Raw genomic sequence first — 9808 nt, 5'->3', positions numbered from 1 at the left:
CCTCAAACCATCATACCGATCATAACACGCTCATGGAAATCAATGGACACTATTGGCTACCAGTGTCCTACAATGACCCTACTCCTCAATACTTTGCCAGCATATTGTTGCATTTTCCAATTCTTTTTGTTGTTTCAAATTATTGTACTCAATTTCAACAACCCAACTGGGCATGTTCATGCATTCCTGTACCAAGTACATAATTTTCATTAGATTTAAAATAAATTGAAATAAATTCACATCATACCTGATTGGTAGCTTGTCAATAAGGTACACTTGCAATCTTGTTTAGTTCTTGTCACAACAAGTCAAACTAACATCTTTGGCCAAATGAACATGCATAAAAATATCACATCAGGTTAGCTCAAAACATAACCATCATAGATCAAAATCATGAATCACATGCCATCATCATAAACCAAAATCATAAATTACATGTAATCAGCATAAACCATTCTCATAAATCACATCCATAATAAAAATGAAAAATAAAATTGATACTTATCCTTTAATTAGTCCTTAGCTTCTACCTTTGTCTTTATTCTATATGTACTTTGGATCAGTTTCCACACCCGAAAAACACCCAATGCCTTCTCCTCAATCATGTGCACATACACATAGTGTGCATCACACACATGCAACCACAAACATCATACAACACCACACAATACATGCATCTGCACGTGACATAAAACACATATACCTACACCCACAATACAATGAAACACAATACATATGCCTACATTCGGTGTACACCACCACACAATACATTCACTTACACCCGATGAACAACACAATATATATACATACATAATGAATACACATATAATGATGCCATGAATACACAATGCACATACATAGTACCACATGTACACAACACAACATGTATGCCATGTAAACCAATACCACATGTACAACATGAACACAGTACCACCTATACACAACACCACCTACACAATGTGTACACAACATCACTTGTACAGGAAACCACAAGCACAACATGTACACAATGCCACATGTGCATCATACCACTTGTACAACATGCACACAATGCCATACGCACACGAAAACAAATGCACGACATGTACATGTACACATCACCATGTGCACACAACACCATATGTACAACATGTACATGGGATCACATGCCCACAACACCACTTTTATAATCAAGCACACAACACCATATGTACATAGCACCATATTTATAACATGCACACAACATCATATGTACATAGCACTGCATATACAACATGTACATAGCACCCTTTGTAGACAGCATTGCATATGCAACATGCGCACAACGCCATATGCACACAACACCATATGTACATAGCACCGTATGTACAACATGCACATGATGCCATATGTACGTAACACTACATATACAGCATGTACATAGCACCCTATGTACACAACACTATATATCCAACATGCACACAACACCACATATCCAACATTCACACAAAACTATCTATACCACCCTCAGACATAACATTGTATAAACAACATGTACACACACTATATATACACAACACCGCACGTGCACAACATCACAGATGCAACATGTACAACATATACAACATATTCACAACAGTTTTACCACACATCCAAAACCACACTGTCTCTACCAAGTAACCTTTCTTTGAGTGTCTTATCCATTCTTGTGTGAGCATGCTGGAGATCACATTCCTTTGAGTTTGCTGATGTACCCCTTGGTATATCCTTTCCATAACATATACATAATATAATCACATAATATATACTCACAACCACATGATACTAACCTCTTTGTCAAGACTACTCTCCCACTTGATTCCCCATAAGATTAGGAATCTTGTCATGCCATTCACATGCATACAAAATCAATCCTCCACAAGAATTATCCTTGACAACCCTATCAGACAGTGACATAGATACATGGACACATACATACATATACATAAACATTGGCATAAAACAATCATGATATTGTCAGATAATGAAATATATATACATATAAACATTAGCATTAAACAACCATAATCCATGACGACCCTTTTAGACATGATATACATACATACATACATGTATACATATGTAAACATCAACATAATCATGATCCTAACATAATTACTAGATAACATAAGGTCAAGGTTAGGAGAACTCCCTTTGTCTATGCACACCACACACAACATTGAAAACAATCATTCCCAACATAGCCAAGGAATCTCATGCCTCAAATCCATTCACCTTACCTTTATTGATTACCTTTCCCATGACTTTCCTACCATCATTCAGTTACACCAATGCACCCAACTAGTCCAACTAGTTGTCATACTCTCGCCTTCAACTTCCCTTATACATGCAACGAGCTTCATCCGGGTCTTATCTTACCTGTCGGGTATCACACAAATCTCTCCAAGCTCCATTAACTTCCTCCTTCCCCAAACAATTCCCAAGAATCTCTAAATAATAAAGGAAAGACCAAGAAGAAAACCATGGAAAACCAACAACAATACGACACCACAAACAAAGTGGCATGACCATGCACAAAATGAAAACAAAACTGGAATCAATCACAACAGAACACCAAAATACCAAAAGCACAAGACTAACAACAGATTCCATGACTCAATACCCATGGTTCCCAGGGCTTCCAAAGGAAAGCTTAACCTTATCATTCTTTAGAATTTCATGGCAGTCTCTTCTCCATGTGATCCCCTGCATCATATTATCATAAACAAATAACTATGAGTGCATAAATAAACATAACAACATAATAGTTACCTTGTTGTGCTAAGCACATTGCCTTGTAACTAAACATGTCTGCACCATCTCTCAAGGGACTCCAATTCCCTTGATGAATCCATCCATAACTAGAAACTATTTGATATACCTGCAAATACATATTCATGGCTAAAACACATCCACGTAATGTCAAACAAAATAAATGTTAAGAGGACTTCCTATATGCAAAGCACTCATTTGTTTGGAATTAGGGTTTCCAAACATAACAAAATTAATTCTTTCACAATTCCTTTATTTTACCTTTTACCCTGTTGCAATAGAGTCTTACTTTGTATTATCAAATCAACAAACTGTTAGTTATATAAACACATCAATTGTTACCTTTTCATGCTAATACCAAGCATGTTTCTTGCAACTATTTACACACATCAACTACATGTTCAAAATATCAAGACAATCATATCTATCAATTTGAAATCAACCTTTACCAAGACTAACAATTGTGTACAATCAAATCACATTCATAAATCATAATACATAATGCTACAACTATCACCTACTTACACTCAAGTACATATTAGTTGCCTCAACACATATGTATTAGTACAACCATCTTAAAACAAGATCATTTTAACAATAAATCTTATATAGACATACTCATATCATTAAAGTAATCAAACATTCAAACAACAGATAGATGACATAGGCAAGGTCGTACCTTAATGTATCTCAGGGGAGATTATCCTGCCTGCAAAATCAAGCTAGCACTAGTTGAAAATGAGAAATTAGTGACTAGGTGACTAAAAACGTTAGTCACAACAGATTTTCCAAGTAAAATACTACCAAAAATGAGAAATATTAAGTGACCCAACTAAAAACAACTAACATAAATGACTAATTTAGTCTCGGATTGAAATATACAACTAACTAATAAGTAATACAACTAAAAATGACTAACATGAATGACTAATTTAGTCTAGGAACAAAAATATGCCTACCTAACAAGTACTACAATAATATGAATCAGTTGTTTATGCTATTAATTTTAATACGAATCAATAGCCTTATTTTACTTCCCCTCAAATTGTTACATAAGGAATAAGGTATGAAAAGGCAAGCTATTTTAACTATTATCCCATATTTGAATTCCCTTCTTTCTCTCTAACCTTACCTCTATAATGAGGAGCCTACCCTCTCTCTGGCTTTTCACAATTTTGTGGGTGCAATTCCTGCCATTGTCTGAAACATTTCAAGATTAGGAATTCTTGGGGTATTCAAACTATGACCTATGTATATATATTAGGAATTCTTGGGGTATTCAAACAATGACCTATGTATAAATATTATGAATTCTTGGGGTATTCAAACAATGGCCTAGGTACCTTTGGGGCCTTTCATGGATTTAAATTTTATGTTGGATTTAGCAAAATTCACTAGTACATATGGGTGGAAAATTCGACGTTGTACTGTGATAGTTCAATTGTGCTATTGGATTTTACATGCAATTTTTTTTGAAAGCCACAAATTTCATGAAATATCTGATGGACACAATTATCATCAGATATTGTATAATATGTTAGTCAAATATCTGACACTAATTATACGCTGAGGACAATTGAATGTTTACCTAACATCCCACAAACATTCTCTTTTTGTTCAAAATACAACATTTGAACATATCAATAATCAAATAAACTTAACATAATACATATAACACTTTATAAATCACTATTTTAAACATGAATTTAATTCATTTACATTTACACCACTACCTATTTTTTCTTTATCCTCATGTAATTTGTGAGCTTAATGATCTAAATCTTTGAAGTCCCTCACAAAACTCTAACAATTAAAGAGAAAGCACTAGCTGGAAAAATCATTGTGAACCATCAGTCATGGGAACCATCGGCTCAATGCTGGAAAAGGCACTACAAAATTAGTTTCCATAGGGTGAATGCTACTTTCCCTTGAAATTTTCGGCAAAATCTGCTACTCCAAAAGTGGTCTTCAAGTATGTGTGAAGTCGGAGGTTTTCACATTGAATCCTTTAAATTATTGAATATCTGGAAGCCCAGCTGTGAATTTCGGTGGGGTTTCAATTTTTTGTGTGTTCAATCTCAGGAAAAATCAAACCAATTAAATTTCATACACCCAATGGAGAAACTGGCTATCCTATTTATTCTTGGATATTGAGGGTGGGGCACTTTTCTGTTGGAAGTGCAAGTATCTAACCCCCAGTGCTTTGGACATTGTTTGCATGTGGACATATATGAAGAATACACAAGTGAATTACTGCTTTTTGAAATTAATGGTTGAAATCTAACAGTGAGGCCACATAAAGATCAAATTATGTTTATGATTCTAGATGTAATAGAGGATCTCCACTCTCAATAGTTTTCATGTAGTGTGAAATGGTGATAGACCATTGTGTGGTAATTCCTAGATGTTTGACAACCAATCTAAGTGGGAGTCTAGGAGGGGTTTGGCTGAAGCATTGATTCAAGTCCATGCAAACAACTAAGTTGAAGAATGAAAAGAGATGTAGAGCCAATTGTTCCTTCTGACAAATTATATAATGTGGGACAACCTGTATCTGTTAGAGAGATCTTGATATCAAAGGGAACATGCTAATAAGGCCTTCTTGAACTCCAGGGAAATTTTCCACAAATTGGTTAATTATGATAACCATCTCTAATAGGAACCACGCTCCCCAGATTTTGTACAATTTTCTAGTTATCTAAGGACCCTTAAAGTACTATAAAGGTGAGAAACAAAGACATATATAGGATAGGTGTGGATAAATTCTATATCCAATCTCTCCAACTACTCTCATAATTGTTCATTGCTATCTTAGCAAGTGTATAACAAGGTAATAGGTCAAAAAAATTCTGATGTAGTTTTGAGATTAAAATTTTTCTCAAGCTTTTATAATTGAAGGAACCCATACATCTGGTAATCGTATACATTGGTTAAAGGCCCTTTTTACTGAGTCTATTGGTATCAGACCAAGGATCCCTGACAAAACACTTATTATTAAGATAAAAAAATGATGCACCATATAGACAACTTGTTTGCAAGATATCCTGTGGTAGACATCTTCCATCACAGAAGAAAGGTTTGCATTCATGTGACACATCTAGGGAGTGCCTTTGGCCATTTTAGGTTGTAGAATATTTTTTTAGCTTTTGTTTCCCTGGATGATCTTGACAATCCATATAGTAGAAAAGGCTCTACCTTACTTGGAAACATCAGTGAAGCCAACTTCCTCATTCCTGCTAAGGCAACAAAAGTCCCATTTCAGTCTGGTAAGGCCCATTTTTCCCTCTCTAGGTGTTGATAAGAACTTATAAGGTTATGAAAAAATTTGTCAACAAACTATGTCTTTTGGAAGGGCATTGGAAAAAGGAATAAAGTGCAGTGAAATTATCTTGATGAGCCACATATTGGTCGTGCTCAAAGTGGCAACTCAACCATCAATAGCCATCACATATCATACCAGTGCCATAGGGAAACCTTTTCCTAATGGATCTTAAAAGACCAAAAGGGTTTTAAGGTGGATTTTAAGGATAAATTTAATTTTCCTGGAAAGGTCTTTATCTAGGATTTTCAAATACAATTGGAGGTCAGTTTAGGGTCACTTCATTTGGGTATGAGCTTAATATTTTTTTATTACCAATTGATCATGATGTCAAGTAAATTGCATCTTAAAACTTCTTTTAAACTTTCAGCAAGATAGACCCAAAGAATTCCCAATTGGTTTTGTAGTATTCACAGGGAAGCCCATCTATTCTTGGAGTTTTAATATCAACCATGCTATTCAGGTTAATGTTAAATTCCTTTGGTGAGATGTTCAACTCACAAACCTCTCTATCCACATGAGAAAAATTGGAAGGGACAACTTGTAAACATTGATTCAAGGCCTCTTTATTAAACTTCTCATTGAAGTGTTGGATGTGATATTAGTTTGTGGTAGGCTACAAGATTTTGAAAAATATCTTTATTCTTAATGAGCCTACATTTCTTAGTCTGAATAGCTTTGATGTCTTCAAACTCTCGTTATTGTTGAAGATCCTGAAAAAAGAGTTTGGTGCATTTATCCCTATCCCTCAGTCCTATGGAGTTTGGCCCTAATTTGTACACCTTTGGCTTTTGTACCCTTAGCATTTCTCAGGACATGCCTCGATCATGGTGCTTGTTTTGCATTTCAAGATAAAATGGGTTTGCTTTTAAAGCCAATCCAACTAAGAGTAAGTATTATTATTATTATTAAAAATACATTTATTATTTTTGTTAGGAGTCATATTATTCAAATTATTACACATGTTAAGAGAATTATTAGTTTTCTCATTATTATTATTATTGTTAGGGGTATTATTAGAGAAATTATTATTAATGAGGGGTTTATTATTAATTAAATTATAATTAGTAAGAGAGTTATAATTGGAGAGGATATTATTAAAGTCAGATAAATGAAGGGGGAGGAAAATAATTGGGGACTTAAGGGAACATGATTAGGATTAGAAAGTGAGGAGATATAATTATAATCAATAATATTGTTAGGGTTATTTTTAGTAAAAAAATTATTAGTGATGGAAGAATAAGAATATTAGAATCAACACGTGAGGACAAGGGGGATTTTAGGCAGGATGAAGAATGGGAAAAATTTGACAATCCAATGGTGGAGAAAGACATGTCAGAGGGGAAATTGTTCACGGAGGTATCACTTGCAATTGTTGTCAATTAAACTATGTCATTATCTAATGAGACTTGAAATCCTGGTGGATTTATAAGTTATATAGAAAGGATGCCCAGTTAACTATAACATAATGCATCCCGGTGACAAGCAAGGGTTGTTGTGGCAGTATGGGTGGTGGTGGCTTTGGAAGAAATTTTAGGGATTTTCCAAGTTTCTCAGATCCTTTTTTTGGATTCGGCTTATTTGGTTGAGGGGAATTTGGTGGAGGGGTAGGGGGACGAAGCTTGGTGGAGTAATTCTTCGGACACAATCCATTTGATGATCATTTTTTTAGCACCCATTTGGGGACTTGTTCGATCCTCCGGGTAATAGTCTGTTTGGTTTTGGCATCCTTTTTGGGTTGATGAGGGGGAATATGGGCATGGCATGTTGGATGATGAGCCATTCCATTGCCCTTCCAACAAGGTTTTTATTGATTAGAGGCCCTTCAATCTAGCACAACCGTAAGGCTAATGAGGACCTGTGATTGAGGAGCTGCCTAATGACAATGAAGCTCCAGCATGTGAATCTAAACCTGCTAGCACAAAGCCCATAGTTGAACACCCAGATGAGGAGGCCATTTCAGGCGATGTAGAGGATGAATCAAGAAATATCAGACAACAGTACCAGTCATCTCAGACCCACCCTAATTTTACTTCGCAGTCATTCAACTACCATAGATCTACAATTTCTGGGCCCAGAGGTGTCTATTATACTTCTTCATCTAAAAGGAGGGTTGGTCCAAATGGGGTGATGGAAGTAGAACATCATGAGAAAGATAACTCTGCTGGTATTGAGAATAGTGGAGTTGCTCAGGAAATTGGTGACAAGGTGCATGTTATCTGTAAGAAACAAAATGCAAATGACGGGGAGAATACTGTAGAGACTCTTCACAACTTGACTGAAGAGGAAGCTATCAAATTCAATGAAACTTGGGAAACGGCAAAAAGTTCTCTCCCTGGATCAAGAAGTAGATCAAGGATGTTGGAAGGAAACGATAGTGGATCATCTAGCAAACCTCAAATTTTCTTTCCCTCTACTGAAGGTTATTCATATGCATGACCTGGAGTTAGGCAATATTAAGAACTTTTGTTGTTTAAGAGGTTACATGAATATGTCTATCAGGTCCTTTAGAGAATGGACATTGAGTTGGTGATGAGATAGAGAAACCAAATAAACACTTAAGAATAATATGAGATGTCTCTTGTTTGTGTTCGTGGTGTTGTTATAGAAGATGATTATGACAAATGATTTCTATATTGGGTGCTATGTTGGTTTATGTTATGAGATATGTATGATGTCCCTTTTTTAATACCCTGAGGTTGCCTCTAGTGCTTGAGAAAGGGAAGATCACATCATTGTCACTTGGAAGGTACATTGGACTTCGCTACTATTAGATTTAATTTAGGTCTTGTCAATTTTCCATTTTTATTGTGAATTTATTCATGCTTTTAGGGTTTATTTTCGAGTTTTTGGGGCTGGTTACAGTGCTATGATTGCAGAGAAAAGGCTTCTTTTATAGAAATTTGTGTTTTTTAATGAAATAAAGTTTGCAACTAGCTAGATTTACCCACAAACCAAAGGAATTGAAGCTTCTTGTTTGACTGATATCTTGGAAAGGAAAATCTTAGTTGTTCCTTATTTGCTTGTAGACATATCTTTGAATAAATAGAAATGACCTTAAATGTTGCTATATATAAACCCGGTGACCTTGTTTTTCTTGCACCTGCTTAAGATATAGACCCCCAAAATTGATTTGGTATGCTTTTATGAGTCGTACTTTATTTTTCTGTATGCATTTTGAAAATTTGTTTACATGATTTGAATTTTTGTTGCCCCCAAATACTACCTAAACCAACTTTCTCTATTCAATGGTCCTTTTTGTGGTTAGGAATAATTGGAAATCCCATTCTTTTCCCTCAATCGTTTATATATATTTTTGGAATTGAGAATTATAGTGAACATGTATTGTCATTGATGTCATTGGAAGATCAATATGGTGAAGGTCATAGCATGAAGCAGTCACCATTTGGTTTTTTCAATTAGAATATGAGAAGTTGAGATCGTAATTGGCTAGGAATCACTTATATCGACCTGTTGCACACCTCCCTCAATAAAGTGGCAACAATTTTGGAGAGCCCTTAATTCAGGGCTATACATGAAATATTTGGGATGAGGTTACCAAATGGTGAGTGATGCAATCTATAGTTTCCTTTTCTCCCTTTGCTTATTATATATCAGAGTCAAAGTAGGTGGTGTTGAGTCGATCTCTATATCTCTAGGTTTGCATTATATTTTTGGTATGAAATCATAGTCAATTTCTGAATATTCTAGTGATAGCTA

The 9808-nt window shown here is 35.2% G+C and overlaps 1 pseudogene; it reads left to right on the top strand.

Annotated features, from left to right (window-relative positions):
- Nucleotides 1-7556: 7556 nt before the first annotated feature.
- Nucleotides 7557-8548, top strand: LOC149161986 (uncharacterized; annotated as a pseudogene).
- The last annotated feature ends 1260 nt before the right edge of the window (nucleotides 8549-9808 follow it).

This window comes from Pinus tabuliformis, chromosome 5_2, assembly GCF_031772625.1.
Source record: "Pinus tabuliformis cultivar Carrire ecotype Pingquan chromosome 5_2, CPIR1, whole genome shotgun sequence".
Taxonomy (NCBI): domain Eukaryota; kingdom Viridiplantae; phylum Streptophyta; class Pinopsida; order Pinales; family Pinaceae; genus Pinus; species Pinus tabuliformis.
Note: the sequence above shows the minus strand (reverse complement) of the source record. Positions and strands in the feature narration are given on the sequence as shown.